The sequence below is a fragment of the Phascolarctos cinereus genome, unplaced genomic scaffold, assembly GCF_003287225.1.
Source record: "Phascolarctos cinereus isolate Bilbo 61053 unplaced genomic scaffold, phaCin_HiC Scaffold_9;HRSCAF=440, whole genome shotgun sequence".
NCBI classification, from domain to species: Eukaryota; Metazoa; Chordata; class Mammalia; order Diprotodontia; family Phascolarctidae; genus Phascolarctos; species Phascolarctos cinereus.
The window spans coordinates 82,965,424-82,983,711 of NW_027556402.1; positions in this window are offsets into that span (position 1 = coordinate 82,965,424).

Below are 18,288 nucleotides of genomic sequence, written 5' to 3' on the forward strand. Positions count from 1 at the left end.
AGTATCTAGAATGAACCAGAATAGAGTAAACAGTATGGTGAAGGTCCCCAAGTTCATGTCATAAAAGGATGTGATAACAGAACTGGAGAAGATTACCTTAAATAGGAAAAGACGTTATTGCTTATTTTCAAATATATTAGGAGTTGTCACAACTAAAAGACAGCAGGATTTCTTCAGCTGGAACCTAGAGAGCAGAATGAGGATCAACATATATACCTGTGTTACCTGAGAGAGTTCACTTAACCTTTCTGCAGTTGTTTTCTTCCACCACCGAACCTCCTTCCATCACTTAAGTTTTGTGATTCTGTGATCAATAAAAAACATATCCTATCTCTCACCATTGAGATTCAGTGAAAAAATGGTAATATAGATCAACTAGAAAATAAAAATATCACTTTTTTTTTAGTGAGGCAATTGGGGTTGTGACTTGCCCAAAGTCACATAGCTAGGAAGTATTATGTGTCTGAGGCCGGATTTGAACTCAGGTCTTCCTGACTCCAGGGCTGGTGCTCTATTTGCTGCACCATGTAGCTGCCCCTAAAATATCACCTTTTTTAAAAAAAGAGACAGGTCATAGAAACAAAGAGAAAGGAACAATAACAGCAATGATTGCTAACATTATTGTTTTGCAAAGTTGCACAGCTCTTCATATGTCATCTTATTTGATCCTCACACTAACTCTGTAATATTTAAGCCCCATTTAAAAAGCAGGAAACAGAGGTCCAGAGCAGTTAAGTGACTTCCCCAAAGCATCATAGTTCTTAAGTATCTACAGCTGGATGTAAAATGGTCTTCCTGACTCCCATTCTTAGTACTCCTTCACCCTAATTCCTTGACCGTAGCATACTTCACAATATCCTCAAAGGGGATTACACTGCTTGAATAGGTAAATTCCTAGAGTATTTACATGTCCACAATGATAATATATATTTTCATGGGTTTGGGAATATTTTCAGGAAATTTTTTTCTTCATAGGTCATAGGGTCATGGAGGAAATGAAAAACATACCCATGTTCCATTTGGTCAAGGGGTGCAAAGGCATGCTATTATTCAAATTCCGTGGCCAAAATAAACTGGTCATTAAAATAAATGGACAGCTTTATCACAATGAACTTTTACCAGTTATAAAGGCAATATGCATGTATGTGCATATATATGCAAAATGACATCTGGTTGAAAGTGGACAATTTCAGCTATCAAGACACTGGGTCTGTAAAACTTCAAAACTTTTGAAAATATCCAGATGCTTGACTATTCATTTCATTCCCCTCTGTCTTTGGGGTATTAATGTAAATAGAATTAGTGATTCACCAACTTTTTAATGTATGAATTAGCAACTCTGATTCATACTTATCTGATACATGAAAGGTATGCCTATTATTTGGGGTAAGTCTTAGAAAGAAATACACATACACACCTGTGTGTATAACATATACACACACATATTTATATTTATATATATATATATATATACATATATATATATATATATACATATATATATATATGTATATATATATATACATATATATATATATATATGTATATATATATATATATACATGCATGCATATATGCATGTATGTATGTATATATTATACCCATACCTACTATCTCCTTAACACTGTTCTACATATCTGAGGTAAAATATTCATTTCAAAGAGTCATTCATTTCTCATTCTGATTATGTAAGCTGTGGTTTAAAGAAAAAAATCATGAGATTGGAACAATATAAGTTTCTTTATGTTATGGGTTTCATTTGTTTGTCTTCCTTTACATAGCACCTAGATATTTGCAGGTAGTTTCAAAGACATTTAATGAATGTTTGTTGAATCTAACTTTAGCCTCTATCAACGCTCAATAATTGTTCTCTCCTTTTTATGTGAAGCTTCAAACTGGAATAAAGGTATTGATGACAGGCCCAATGCTGTATCCACTGTACCACCTAGGTGCCTGAATTATATTGATAATACTCCATAAAACACTATTTACAGACACAAAAATTCTTGGGAAATAATGTTATTTTTTATTCAGTAAATACACACACACAAATACTAATCCTTATACCTATATCATTAATGTAGCCTGTAAAGGTAAGTGCAGCCATCCTTGAAGGGCTTGTAAAAGAAATGGCTTTCTGATTTTGAATCTCCTTCCAAAAAATGTAAGGGATTGGGATGAGGGTTGGGATCAATAACCTCATAAAATAGGAAATGAGCTTAGAATTTAAGTAGAGGATATCACCCTCCTTACCAGGCAGACTAACCTCCTGTCACAATTGTTTAAAACCAGCTTTTGTCCAAAAAGCCACTCATAGAGTTTTTTTAAAGTTCTGCCTTAAAAGAAATATAAATCACACAATTTCAAAATAATAGAAATGTTAACCAATTCAATTCAAGCGGTTGGTGTTGACCTTATTTCTAACCTTATCAAAAGTCCCAGAATTTCATCGAGTAAACTCTCTTCTCATACAGAGTAAATTCAGGAAGCCAGAAGGAGCTTATATTAATAGAGCTTGTGATGTCCAACCCCTACATCTGGTTATTGCACTTAAAAACTCAAAATCCTGTGCTGAGTAGTTTCATGGTCAATTTTCAGCTCCATTTCTATCTTTTTTCCAGCTCCTGATTCCTTATTCTACAGAAGCAACATCTGTTAAACATGAAAGCTCCAAAAGGAAAATGAATCCACAACAATAGTCACATGTGAATTGTAGTCTCCATATGGCCACTTATCATTTAGTGTCTGGTTGTTGGCTGATGCTAAAAGCAAAACAAAATGGAATTTCTTTGTAAGGGAAAGATTTCCCCACTATAATAAAATTGCTTAACTAAAATGATCAATCATGCTGTGAAAACATTTATGACAAACTTTCTAAGGCCTTTCAAACATGGTAAAGTAGTGGGCTTCTCATACAGCATCAGTTAATATTTAATATTATATTGTATTATATTGAATAATTATATTATATTATAATATTTAAGCATAATTTAAGTAATTTTTAACTTAATTTTAAGTAATTAAGTAATTTTTTAATATAAATTTATTTATTTTTAGTTTTCAACATTCACTTCCAGAAGTTTTTGAGTTCCAAATTTTCACCACATCTCACCCCTCCCCCCACCCCAAGAGGGCATATGCATTCTGAATTCCCTTCCCCTAGTCTGTCCTCTCTTCTGTCTCTCCCCCTTCCTCTTATCCCCTTCCCCTTCTATTTTCCTGTAGGGCAGGATAGATTTCTGTACCCCATTTCCTGTATTTCTTATTTCCCAGGAGCATGTGAAAACATTTTTTTAAACATATGTTTTTAAAACTTTAGGTTACAAATTTTCTCTCTTCCTCCCTAACCACCCACCCTCATTGAAAAGGCAAGCAACTCAGTATAGCTTGTACATGTGCAGTTATGCAAAACACTTCCATAGTAAACGTGTTATGAAAAACTGACTCTATTTCCCTTAATCCTATTCTGCCCTCCCATTTATTCTATTCTTTCTTTTGACCCTGTCCCTCCTCAGAAGTATTTACTCCTGATTACCCTCTTTCCCAATCTGCCCTCCTATCATCCCCCTGCTCCCTTGCCCCCTTCTCCCCCTATTTTCCTGTAGGGTAAGACTGATTTCCATACCCAATTGAATGTGTATCTTATTCCCTCCTTAAAGCAAATCCTATGAGAATAAGATTCACTCATTCCCTCTCACCTTCCCCTGTTTCCCCTCCACTGTGAGAGACTTTTCTTTTCTGTTTTTTTTTGTGAGATAATTTACCCCATTCTACCTCTCCCTTTCTTCTTATCTGAGTATCATCCTCTCTCATCCCTTAATTTTATTCTCCAGATATGACCCCTTAATCTTCAGCTCACCCTGTGAACTCTATCTTATCTATCTATCTATCTATCTATCTATCTATCTATCTATATACATACATATAATTTTTTTCCTTCAACTGCCTTAATACTGACAAAGTTCTCATGAGTTACAAATATCATCTTTCCATGCAGGAACGTAAACAATTCAATCTTAATAAGTCTCTTATGATTTCTCTTTCCTGTTTACCTCTTCATGTTCCACTTGAGTCCTGTATTTGAAAGTCAAATTTTCTATTCAGCTCTGGTCTTTTCATCAAGAATGCTTGAAAGTCCTCTGTTTCACTGAATGACCACTTTTTCCCCTGAAGGATTATTCTCAGTTTTGCTGGGTAGCTGATTCTTGGTTGTAATCCTATCTCCTTTGCCTTCCAAAATATTAAATTCCATGCCCTGCGGTCCTTTAAGGTAGAAGCTGCTAAGTCTTGTGTTATCCTGATTGTGTTTCCACTGTACTTGAATTGTTTCCTTCTGTCAGCTTGTAATATTTTCTCCTTGACCTGGGAACTCTGGAATTTGGCTATAATATTCCTATGAGTTTTCCTTTGGGGATTTCTTTCAGGAGGAGATCTGTGGATTCTTCAATTTCTATTTTGCCTTCTGGTTCTACTATATCAGGGCAGTTTTCTTTGATAATTTCTTGAAAGATGATGTCTAGGATCTTTTTTTGATCATGGCTTTCAGATAATCCAATAGTTTTTAAATTCTCTCTCCTGGATCTATTTTCCAGGTCAGTTGTGTTTCCAATGAGATATTTCACATTGTTTTCTAGTTTTTCATTCTTTTGGATTTGTTTTACAGTGTCTTGATTTCTCATAAAGCCACCAGCTTCCACTTGCTCTATCCTAATTTTTAAGGAAGTATTTTCTTCAGTAATCTTTTGGACTTCCTTTTCCATTTGGCCAGTTTTTCTTTTTAGGGCATTTTTCTCCTCATAGGCTTTTTGGACCTCTTTTGCCATTTGGATTAGGCAGAAACAGACTCTTCCCAATGACCTTCTAAATTGTCTTTGTCATTGGTGGATTAAGGAGTCTGGAAAACTCCACAGCTGCCCGCAATTCCGTCATATGAGGCCTTTTCCAGGTTTGCTGCAACCTGTGTGCCCCCGCCATTCTGCAATGTGCTCCCAGCCCGGCACGATACACCTTTCTGATCAATCTTCCAGGTTGTCTTGGGCTGGAAATTTCTTTCAGTCTTTTCATGGGTTCTGCTGCTTCAGAATTTGTTTAGAGCCATTTTTTATGAGTATTTGGAGGGGTTTGGGGGAGAGCTCAAGCAAGTCACTGCTCTACCATCTTGGCTCCGTCCCGTAATTAAGTAATTTTAAGGCTATTTAGGTATAATGTTTCATTATTATGGGCCGCTGGGTAGCACAGTTAATAGAGCACTGTAGCTTGGAGGACCTGAGTTCAAATCCCTCTTCAGACACTCATTAGCTGTGTGACCTTCGGCAAATCATTTAACCCTCTTCACCTCAGTTCCTCATCTGTAAAATGAGCTGGAGAAGGACATAGCAAACCATTCTGTCATCTTTGCAGAGAAAACCCCAATGGCATCACAAACAGTTAGACACTACTGAAAGGACTCAACAACAATCATTATTTTAAAAGAAATAATCAAGACAATAAATATTTTTAAAAGAATATTGACTGAGTTACTAGGTGTGATATAACACAAATGAGCTTGATATGTTTATCAAGATCATTCCTACATTAGAAAAGGAATAGAGAGTGTATTTTTGATTTCACTAGCCTGGCCAACTCCTGAGGGAGTAAATTCCCTCTATATATGCAAGTATAGTTCTCTGCAAGAATGTTGCCTACAGTACTGAGAGTTTAAATGACTTGCATAAATTATGATAACTATATATGTCAAAAGCAAGGCTTGAAGTCAGGTTTTTCTGGATCCAAGAACACGCTATTTGGATTAGGAAAATATAAATCAAGAAGTGGAGATGGATTCTAGGCATGAGAAGTAGACAGTTAAAATAAAAAAGCAGTTAGGTGATGCAGTGGATAGAACACCAGCTCTGGAGTTAAGAGGACCTGAGTTCAAATCCAGCCTCAGATATTTAGTAGCTGTGTTACCTTGGGCAAGCCACTTAACCCTGAGAGCCTCTGAAAGCAAAAAAGGAAGAAAGATTAGGATTTCCCAGATCAGAAAATGGAATGTCTTGTGTAAGGAATAACAGCTCCATCATCCAATGACAATGGCCTCTTTGCTGTTCCTTGAACAAGACACTCCATCTCCTAATTCTAGATATTTTTACTGACTGTCCCCTATACCTGGGATTTTCTCCTTCTTTATCTCCACTTCCTGGCATCCTTCAAATCCCAGCTAAAATTCCACCTCTTACCAGAAGCCTTTCTACATCTTCCTTAGTTCTCATACCTTTCCTCTGCAGAATATCTCTAATACAGTTGATCCAGTATATACCTCATCTTTACATAGTTTGCATGTTGTCTCCTCCATTAAACAGTAAGGTCCTTAAGGGCATAGACCATTTTTTTGCTTGTCATTGTATTCTCAGTATTTAGTACAGTGCCTGGCACATGGCAGGTGTTTACTGACTAACTGCTGGCAATTTGTCCCTGGGAACCTCAGTTTGCCTCCATGACTGCAGGCTGAAATGTAAGTGTCAACCCAGAGAGTAAATCTATATGCCTTATTTAAGATGTGCTAGGTCCCTCAGTGTAATTGGAAACATTCCATGCATGTGTAAAGTAGAATCACAATTTTAGAACTGTATGAGACCTCAGAGGTCACATAGATCAATGCCTTCATTTTACATATGAAGAAACTGAGGCTGAGGAAAGTTAAGTGATTTGCTCAAGGTCATACAGATACTAAGTAAACAGGAGAGGCAGGGTTTGAACTTAAACTCTCTGACCACAGAGTCAGCATTCTTTCTATTTTATTTTGTTGCCTCCTAATTCCATGCTTTTTTGTTTGTTTTAATTTTGTTTGGTTTGTTTGTTTGTTTTTTACAGTAAATGAAGTATGAGGAGTTAGACCCGTGGATGTTTCATTTACCAGGCTAGATATAGAGCATGACAGAAATTGCTATGAGAAATTTATCAACTAACAGAAAATATAGTGTCTACTAACCTGTCTTTATTACTTGATAATTTACAGAATAAAGTCTATTAATAGACAAATAGAAATAAAAGAATTTCAGAAGAGACCTTAGAAGTTCTTCCAGAGAGTATGTGTGCAATCATTTTCCTTTTTCAGATGTAGTTAGATACTCCTTGAGTCAGTATAATATGCTGAAGATCATAGAAGAGCCGGAGAACATCTTCCTTCCTTGTGCATTTGGTTCAGTTCAACAGACATTTATTAGATTCTGTCAATGAAAAAACAACTATTGTAGACACCAGGACAGATACAAAGGTGGCAGTAGAAAAGATAAATGGTAGTACAAATGGCTAACATGAATTATCTGCTAAGTACATACAGGTTGCAAAAATGAAATGTTATGGCAAATCAGAGGATGACAAGATTATTTCCAGTTGGGGAATGAGAGAAACTTTTATGGAGGGTGACAGATGACTTTGGTAGAAGACATTTTAAACACAGGCAAAATCATATACATTGAAAGGTTGGAAAAGAAGAGAACAATTTTGGAGAATAGCGAATAGCTCAGACAACTTATATCACCTTTTAGGTTTCATGGTCAAAGCATGGCCTGCAGTATTCGTGATGGTTTTAAGGTAATAGTCTACAAATATATGGAAAATAATTCTGATTTTCTCTTCTAAATATCCCAGACTCCTATCACCTTCCATTGACTGTGAAGGAATAGTGATTTGGAGTCCCTCCACAGCACTCAGTGGAACAAGGATAAAATTGAACTCAGATGATATACAAAGAAGGAAGCAAATACATACTGAGTTATAATTGTGATTATTGTTGTTTTTGTTTTCCTAACATACAAAGATTTTAGAAGGCAAAAGCCAGCAGAAAACAATCTTATAAGATATCCCCCTTACAAATTCATGTTCCTATATCACTGTAAATGCATCTCATGCTATATGAGGAAATTGAAATAGGAAATATAAAGAAATAAGAGGAAAATAAAATATATGAGGAAAATAAAAGATTCCAAAGGAAATCTATATGTAGCTATACTTATCCAGCATCTCTGGATGGTATACCTGGAATAAAGTTCAAGTGGCTTGCCAAAGTTATTAAATTATCATTCCAGTGTGCAATATTAAATGAAAGCTTTGCTCCAAATGGAGCTCATTTATGGAGACAAACCTGTCTGTTACCTGAGAAAAGTATTTCTGTCTACCAAGTCCTGATAAACTTGGCCCAGATACATATCAACTGCAATTCAAGGTGACCTTGTTTGCTGATACGATTCCATTCCACTCTAAAATTTAGATATTCAGCTCTGTTCTTTGGATATCAGAAGTAGTCTATGTGAATGTTATATTAGTTTTCACATTGTCACTGAATCCCAACAGGTAAGAGTGAATATTGGAATTCCTGTCAAATAAAATATTGAACTCAACCTTATTGGTATTAACTTAGATATTCAGCATTGGTCAGGGAGGCCAACATTTTCTTTACATTTTATCTAAATTATTTCCTTGGGAAATGTGCCTAAGATAAAATGAAATAGAAAAGAAAAAAAAATTCACATTTTATCTAACATTTATGAGCTGTTCTAAAAATGCCACTTTTTCATATCACATTGGAATAATTCTTGACATTTATTCTTATAGTTCAAAAGATTAATTATTATTATATCAAGACAATTACAGATTTTTATTTAAAGGGTTATTAAATGGCTACATCTTTCTGATACTTAAAATATTGGGTTATACAATGTTAGAGTTGGAAGGGACTTTAACACTCATTTGTTTATAGAATCATAGAATTTTCAGACTTGGAAGGAAACTCAGAAATCATCTAGACAACTATATAGCTGAATAACAATCCTTTTTGCAGTGGTCATCTAGTATGCACTTGAATACTTCTAGTAAGGAGGAACCCACTAGCTGCAGTGACAACCTGTTCAACTTTTGGAAAACTCTAAGTGTAAGGTGGCTTTCCATTACATCACGTTAAAAATACTTAATTTATTTTTCTGAAAAATTCTATCATTATTACTAATTAAACCTTATGGGTTCAATAATAAGTTTGCCACATGTACCCTCTTGTCATGTTCCCTTTTCTCTAAAACAAGACATCTAAGTTCTTTTCACTGATCCTTATATGGAATTATCTCAGGACTCACCCTTCTATATCCTGACCTCTCTGATCTGAATGCTCTCCAGTTTGTTAATATCCACATTAATATTGCAATCCTCTCATTTTCCATGTGGTGGATCTCATGGGCAGATAGGTTATGCAGGAATTGGCTATATTTATTTAGCTAATACATGAAAGACCCAAGATTCAGGAGAAAGTTTTCTGACTTTAAATCCACTGCTGTTTTTTCACCTCCCTAGATCTGCCTCCTCATTGAATAATATGTATTTCATTACACATGTTTCTCCCTATAACTGTACATGTGATGGGGAGGTGGGGGTGGTAGACAACACAGTTGTCCAAAGTGGTGTTCATTTTACTTGTTGATTCTGGCTAGTTTTGTTCCTTAGGATTTCTGGCAGGCATTATCCTAAAGGTTTTCTTTACCCCCCACCATTTTTTTCCTGGGAAGAGGATTTGCTCAGAGTTGTTTTGCAAAAATTAAGTTCAATAATTTTGAAAGATCTTTTTGCCTATTAATACCAACAGCAAAAACAGTGATGACAAGGATGACAACCATGTCAACAACAGATGATGATGAATGTACTTTACACATACTGACACAGCACCCACTCTTGCAATGAAAATGGAATTGGACAGGGAAAGAAGGATGGTTTGGCTTCAGAGGGCTTGCATTGAAAACCCAATTTTGCTAATTTTTTCACATATAACCATGAACCAATCAGTTCTCTGGATCTTGGTCCTTTCCAACTCTAAATCTATGATCTTATAATCCTGCCTGCTACACAAAGTGTAAGTCCAGAAAGTGTTAAGGAAATGAATGTAGCCTCCATATTTAATACCAAATAGACTCTGTGCTTAAAATGACTGCTTTCAGTTTGGAGAAGGAGGATGGAATACATTGAAGAGTTTGATAGAGAGGTATGGTAGAGCCAGGTCTAGTTACACCTTTTCAGTGGGAGCATTTAGATCTCATAAATTGGTAATTGCTACAAGTCAAGTCTTCCTTTATTGTCCTGTTAATTATCTAGATTTATGAAAGTGTTAATAATGCAGATTAAAATTAAAAATGTGTGTGCATACATTTCTTCCCCAGAGAATCTGTTAAACATTCACCATCACACTGCTGCATTGCCCCATAAACATTAATTGAGCTCTGCAGTAGAAGACTCAGGGAATAAAGTCATTGACAGACAGGAGGAAAATAATTATATTGATGATGACAATGATGAGAACAATAAGTGATATTTATATAAAACTTTAAGATTTACATAGAGATTTAAACCAATTCTTTATTTGACCCTCAAAACATAACAACCTGCTTCTCACAATTCATAAGTTAAATGACTTTTCCTCTATTTTAAAGAAAAAAAAGACAGTCTAGACAAAAAATATTCTTAACCTCTGAAATCCAAATATTTACTATAGCAAGATCTCTCTTAGACCCCACTTCACTTGAGACTAAATTATTTGATGTACCCATGCGATTAATGAAAGCACAAAAATCTCACTCACCCATCAGTAGTTTTTACAATGGTTTTAGTTCCAAAAAAGGAATCTATAGCATGGGACAGGCTGTAATATATGCAGTAATACCCATGCTGTTGATTCCTTTTGTAAAATCTGAAAGTTGTAAAATGTATTACAAGACATTTTTTCAGTATTATTTTGCATCTGGAATTCACATTCAAAGGTTTGGACATCTGACATTTTATATTAGTGCATACAATATAAGAACAAATTAGTTACTACATCACTGTATGTAATAAAATTTAAAGAGATTGCTTTTAAAATATTTAAAGTATCTACTGTCCATAACACAGGCAGAGAACCCTTACCAAAAGGTCAGCAAAATGTAAGAAGCATATTTTCAACGTTATTTTTATGTAAGTTCAGATATAATACCCCATATTCAAGGCTGTTCATTGTCAGGTGAATGGTGGTTCCTCATGAACTCCAAAACAGAATAGTGGAAATTTTCTGATAAAATAAGGCTATGTCATTTTATAATTCAAACAGTAAAGACTGGGCTGAGCTGGAGCCAATGGAAATTGTCTGTCTTACCAATGAATATTGCCTGCAGAGAGCAAAAAATGCAAATTCATTGCTCTGTGACTGGAGTGAGATACCAGTTTCCAGAGGGTCAAGAGAAAGCAGATTAAGAGTTGAGGGCTATTAGCAAAACATTTTCTGGCATAATCAGCAAAACTGATTAAAAACAAACAAACAACAAACAATGTGAAAGGCAGATGATGCAAAAATGACTATTTTCCTTCACAGAGTACTTATATACACATAATGCCCTTTTAGTCCACTCACATAGTCTTCGTGTCAAGTGTCTTTAAAGGGGCAGTGTTCCTGGAGGCCTGAATTCCAGCTGAGAAGTTAGGTTATCTCCTAGCACTGGATAAATGAGAGACATAAGATAAAGGATGGAATAAAGTTTGTAATTGTAGATTGTAGAATTGGAAGAAGTAATAGAGATCATATAGTTGAATTCCCCAAGGAAATTTAGATGGAGAGTATTTTAGTGATTTGCCCAAGTTCTTATAACTTGTAAATGTCATTTGAACTCATAACTCATGAATCTGAGTCTAGGGTTCTTTTTGCTATACCACGTTGTTTCCTTATACTCAAGTTCACATTGCATTTATCAGAAAAATCAGTTTTGAAAATGACAGTATGAATATCTAATTACTTGTTAGTTGCTATTATACATAAAGTTCAAATACAGAAATAATGTTTTAAATGCATAACACTTGTATGCTATTTATAATTATGTTATAAATAAAATCATCTACATTGGTAGAGTTTAAGCACTTTTTCTCCCTATATTTAATTACTATCAATTGCCACCTATTTATGCCACCTAATTATGATGCTTTCCAGTTTAGGGAACATTTACTCTAAATCTTGATTAGTCTCAGAAGTCATCCATGTCATATACCCTGTGCTACTGTTTGAAATGTTTTAAGATTTAGAAGAGCAGCTAAGGGAAAACTTTCATCCTGCCTATCCCCTCCATGAAAGTTAATTTCCCTAAATACTTAATTACTTTGCTTAGAACATTAGTAAAATTGGTTGGAACTTTGCATCAAGTTCATACTAAAATTTCTCCTTAACTTTCCAAATGATAATCCAAAGAGAAGGGGGAAAAAGGAAAGTGCCCTTCAAAAATGTTCTCACATAATATTCCTCTTTTTCACTTGATGATACTGCCCATCGTTATGGTTATTCCTGTCAGGAAACATCTCACTCTCCACTGATCTTTCTTTTGCAGTGTTACATTCACCTTGAAAGATATCAATTTACTTAATTCCTGCGTTTTACAACCTGGCTACCTTATATTACTTTGACATTAACTGCTTCTTAAATGGGGTCAGGTCCCTTTCCCTACTGAACATTTGAGAATACATTTGGAATAAGACATTTATAAACCCTGTAAAAACAGATTGCATGCAAAACAAATGGAGAGTGTTGCTGAAGGGGAAAGTTATTCCCACAGCACCTTGTACACATTCCTCTAATATATTTAACGTATGCGATACCGTATTCTGGTTTTCTATGTGTCCCTTCCCTGCTAGATTATAAACTCCTTGAGGATAGAAACTAAGGATTATTTATCTTTGTGTCTTTATTCTTATGTGTTATAGTTTCTGCACATAGCAAGCATTTATTAACTACTAGTAAAATTTGAACTTCTGTTGAATTCAAATTGACAAGGAATCACATTCATTCCATTTGGATTAGGGAAAAAATAAGGTACAAATTTCAAATTTAACTTGTAATATTTGTCTTCTATTTCAAAAGAAACATAGGTGTGTGTGAGTCTTTAGGAAAATTTGGAGAACATATCTAAGGATGACACATTCAGTAATTAATACAGTTGTGAGAGATGATCTCTCAGAAATGAAGCCTTCAGGGAATCAATGGTTCTTGTTAATATTTCTTGATGCTTTCAAAGCCCTCCCCACTCAGACCTTGTTTTTTTAAATGCTTAGCAGAAAGAATAAGCCCTGCCCCCAACCTGAACTGTTTTCCCTTGCAAAAACTGCCCCCTCCATTTCTTGTCTCTGGGCAAACTTGTGTAACTACCTTTGTTCTAGATTTCCGTGAAAAGATTGTGCCCCCTGAAAAGCCCAGCCAATGGGATAAGGAGAAGGGGTTTGGGGGGAGGAACTCACATTAGGGCATAAATAAGCCTTGATTTCCATAAGGAACTCATACTCTTCTGGCCTACAATGGCTACTAAGGAGGTACCCTTTCTCATGAGAAAGCAATAAACTCCTTTCTACTTTCAAGTCTTTGTTTTTATTTTTGAGTAAGTGGTCTCTGTCCCACACACAGTGAATTTTTTCTACCAGCCAAAAATATATGGTAAACAATATTGCCCAAATATCCAAGCCTACTGGCCTACTGAGAGGCTTGGACCAGATGATATCCAAGTTTACTTGAATGCTTCAAATCCTATCTTTGACGATACTTCCTCTCTTATTTCTAGCCCAATTGGACAATTGAATAATAACCGCATAGGCAATTGCCAACTTGTCATTCATGTGAGTAGATGTGTGGTCTCATCCCCAAAAAGGTTCTTTTAGTGTCATTCTGGAAAGCATAAATAATTTTGGCTGAAAATCGATAAGGACTTTTATGGGAAGGAACATATTCCAGAAACAGCAAAACCAGTATACAGCTGATTTTATTGTACATTTATGGTTGTTCTATTGAATTCCTTTCAGTCTACTTCTCCTGCCCCCCATAAATTTCCTTTTTAGAAACAAAGCACTCTATTTTCCATTTAATGTGAGCCAATAACCCTCATTAACATTCATGAGAATTAAGTGCACATATAAAATGGAGCTGAGCAGGCCCTGAAACTTTTGGTTAGAATTACAATATGTCATTAAGATAATTCACAAAAGATTTGAATTTCAAAGCAGTAGGATATCTGTTCTTAGCTTCATAGGTGCTTGCATCTAAGCATAGCTGTTTTTGACTCAGACACCATATCCTAGTCCTTTTCAGATTTCTTATACTATTGAAATAATTTAGGCGTGCAACAATGGATTGCTTTAATCCAGAAAAGGTCAGAATGCTCTACTGTCAGAGACATAAATCAAATTACATCTGAAAGTTTTGAAACACCTGGGTTTTAATTGAAAAAATAACATTATCATATGGTACTCCATCTATTCCTTCTCTCATCTTACTATTGACATTTATTTTGAGTCACAGTACACATCTGTACTAACAGAGATTTCACCATTCTATAAACTAATAAATCCTTTTACTTGAATGTTACTTTGGACATAAAAATCATACTTGTCTCTTCCAAAAAATAAGGACTAAAAAGTTCTAGAGACAGTCATAGGATACAGACAAGACAGAATCTTGAAGAGGATAGAGAATAGTATTTAGACTTAATCTTTGTGGCATTGATTTTTTTTTTGATGAATTTTCTTTCTTTTCTTTTTTTTTATTCTTAACATATATTTTTAAAACTTTGGGTTACAAATTTTCTCCCTTACTCCCTCCCCACCCACTCTCATTGAAAAGACAAGCATCTTGATACAGATTATAAATGTGTAGTCATGCAAAACACTTCCATAGTAGTCATGTTGTGAAAAACTAAATATATTTCCCTTCATCCTTTCCAATCCCCCATTTATTCCATTCTCTCCTTTGACTTTGTCCCTCCTCAGAAGTGTTTGCCCTTTATTATTGCCTCCCCCAATCTGCCCTCCCCTCTATGAACCCCCTGCTCTCATGTCCCCTTCCCCCCTTATTTTCCTGTAGGGTAATATACCCTACAGGAAAAAAAAAAAAACATTGTGTATGTTATTCCCTCCTTAAGCCAAATCCTATGAGAATAAGATTCACTCATTCCCTCTTACCTTCCCCTATTTCCCCACCACTGTAAAGGCCTTTTCTTTTCTGTTTCATGTGAGATAATTTACCCCATTAATACTTCTCCCTTTCTCCTTCTCCCAGTATAATTCTCTCTCACCCATTAATTTTATATTCCAGATATCATCACTTCATCTTCAACTCATCCTGTGCCTTCTATCAATCTATCTATACTTACATATAATTTTTTTTCCCCTCCCACTACTGACAAAGGACTCATGAGTTACAAATATCATCTTTCCTTGCAGGAATGTAAACAGTTCAACCTTAAGAAGTCTCTTATGATTTCTCTTTTCTGTTTACCTCTTCCATGTTTCACTTAAGTCTTATATTTGAAAATCAAATTTTATATTCAGCTCTGGTCTTTTCCTCAGGAATTTTTGAAAGTCCCCTATTTTATTGAATGACAATTTTTAACCCTGAAGGATTATACTCAGTTTTTCTGGGTAGGTGATTCTTGCTTGTAGTCCTATCTCCTTTGCCCTCTGGAATATCATATTCCATGCCTTCCATACCCTTAACATAGAAGCTGCTAAATCTTTTGTTGTCCTGGTTGTGTTACTATAATGCTTGAATTGTTTCTTTCTGGCCACTTGCAATATTTTCTCCTTGACCTGAGAATACTGGAATTTGGCTACAATATTCTTAGGAGTTTTCCTCGGGGGATTTATTTCAGGGGGAGATCAGTGGATTCTTTCGATTTCTATTTGCCCTCTGTTTCTAAAATATCAGGGCAGTTTTCCTTGATAATTTCTTGAAAGATGATGTCCAGGCTCTTTTTTTTATCATTGCTTTCATATATGCCAATAATTTTTAAGTTCTCTCTCCTGGATCTATTTTCCAGGTCAGTTGTTTTTCCAACGAGATATTTCACATTCTCTCTTTTTTCATTCTTTTGGATTAGTGTTACAGTGCTTTGATTTCTCAAATTGTCACTAGCTTCCGATTTCTCCATTCTAATTTTTAAGGAAGTATTTTCTTCAGTAAGCTTTTGGGCCTCCTTTTCCATTTGGCCAATTTTGCTTTTTAGGGCATTCTTCTCCTCATTGGCTCTTTGGACCTCTTTTGCCATTTGGGTTAGGCTATTTTTTAAGGTGTTATTTTCTTCACTATTTTTTGGGGGTCACCTTTAGCATCACTCTCAGCTTTTCCTCTACTCCTCTTACTTGATTCTTAAAATCCTTTTTGAGCTCTTCAATGGCCTGGGACCAATTCATATTTTTCTTGGAGGTTTGGAATGTAGGAGCTTTGGCTTCATTGTCTTCTTCTGGTTGTGTGTTTTGATCTTCTTTGTCACCAAAGTAAGATAATATAGTCTGACTCTTTTTGCACTGCTTGCTCATGATCCCAGCCAATTACTAGAGTTATAAACTCTTTGTTAAGGTAAGAGTCTGTTTATAGTGTGGAAATGTACTGTCCCGAGCTTTAGGGGTTTTGTGCAGCTGTTTTCAGAGAAACTTCTAGGGACCTGTAAATTTTCAGTTCTTCCAAGGTGCTATGATGAAGGGCAAGGGATTTACTTCCTTCCTGGCCTGTTCTCTGGTCTGTGAGTGAGCACAACACTCCTTTCTGTCCTGGAACTGTGACTACAGGCTCTACCACGCCCGTGCTCCTCATTACCCCAGGACTTCCACTCAGAACTGTGACCCAGATCTAAGCATGGGCAAAGTAATAGAATCCTGCACCAGCAGAGATAACCCTGCAATCCCCCTCTGATGAGCCACTCAATTCCCCCTCAGTCTGTGGGCCAGAAGCTCAGGACGCAGCTGCCAACCTGGAGCCAAGCTCAGGTAATGGGACTTGAACTCCACATGCTTCTCTCTCAGCACCACAGTAAAAGACTTTTCCCACTGACTTTCTAAGTTGTCTTTGGTATTCCTGGTTTGAGAAGTCTGGAATCTGCCACAGCTGCCCATGATTCAGTCCTCTGAGGCCTGCTTCAGGTTTGCTCCGGCCTGCTCCAGTTTCCCTGTGGCCTGTGCGCCCACGATGAACTGTGCTCCTCTCACAGCATGCATGATATACCTTTCAGATCAACCATCCAGGTTGTCTTGGACTGGAAATTTGTTTCACTTTGTCTTTTTGTGGGTTCTGCTGCTTTAGAATTTGTTTAGAACCATTTTTTATAGGTATTTGGAGGGGTTTGCTGGAGAGCTCAAGCAAGTCACTGCTTTTACTCTGCTATCTTGGCTCCGGCCCCCATGGCATTGATTTTGAGGAGGCTTTGTAACATATAATAGAGAGAGAGGCATAAAATGAAACTAGATATTTTGGAAATTTTGCTACGTTTCTGGAGTTTTTTGTTTTGTTTCGTTTCGTTTTTTAAAGGCAAGATATTATGGAAGATTATTAGGGAAGGTTCTATTATGTCAAAATAATTCAAGAAAAAAATTATATTTATACATAAAAATTTATTTTTTTCTTGAATAATTTTCACACACACACACACACACACACACACACACACACAAACACACACATATATAATGTATGTATTATCAAACCCCAAGTCTTTGGGCTACCTAGGCAGAAGAATCTGTCTCCACCCAAACCTGAGCAAGATAAAATCAATTCAGGCCTGGGTTGGAGTTAAACAGGATAAGAAGATTCAATGCAATTTCATTATCAGTAATGTCCTTCTGAAGAACTTTGAACAAAAGGCTGGAGGACTGGGAGCTCTGAGTCTCTAAGATACCAATAGAAATCATTTTTCACATTACCCCATCTGATTCTAATGAGAGGCATAGCCTTCTCAGTAAATCACTACTTGATATGGTCAACATATCATCAAAGGGTTTTGGGGACTTATGATGGGTAACAATATGGGAGAGGGAAGGGAGAAATTTACCAATGCTTTGACAAATTGAAGAGGGCAGTCAAAAACGGAAAGGGCTGTCCATTCCCAAACAGCTGTCTGGTGCCTGGACACTATCCAATGAAATCCTCTGGTCAGAGTGCTGTTCAAGCAGTCTCCAGCAGACTGTCTTAAGACTCCTTGTTATCTTTCTTTGCTAAAATCTCCTACAAAATTGATCTTAACAATAGCTAGGTCAAATAATGCAAGTTAACTCAACCCCTATGTCTCCATTATTATAAGATCAAAATTGGAACCTAGGCCAATTGCCATGTTTAAGAAACTTAAATTAGGGGCAGAGCCAACATGGAGGAGTGAAAGCAATGACTTGCTAGAGCTCTCCCCTGAACCCCTCCAAATATCTATAAAAAATGGCTCTAAATAAATTCTAAATAAGCAGAACCTACAAAAAGACAAAGTGAAACAAATTTCCAGCCCAAGA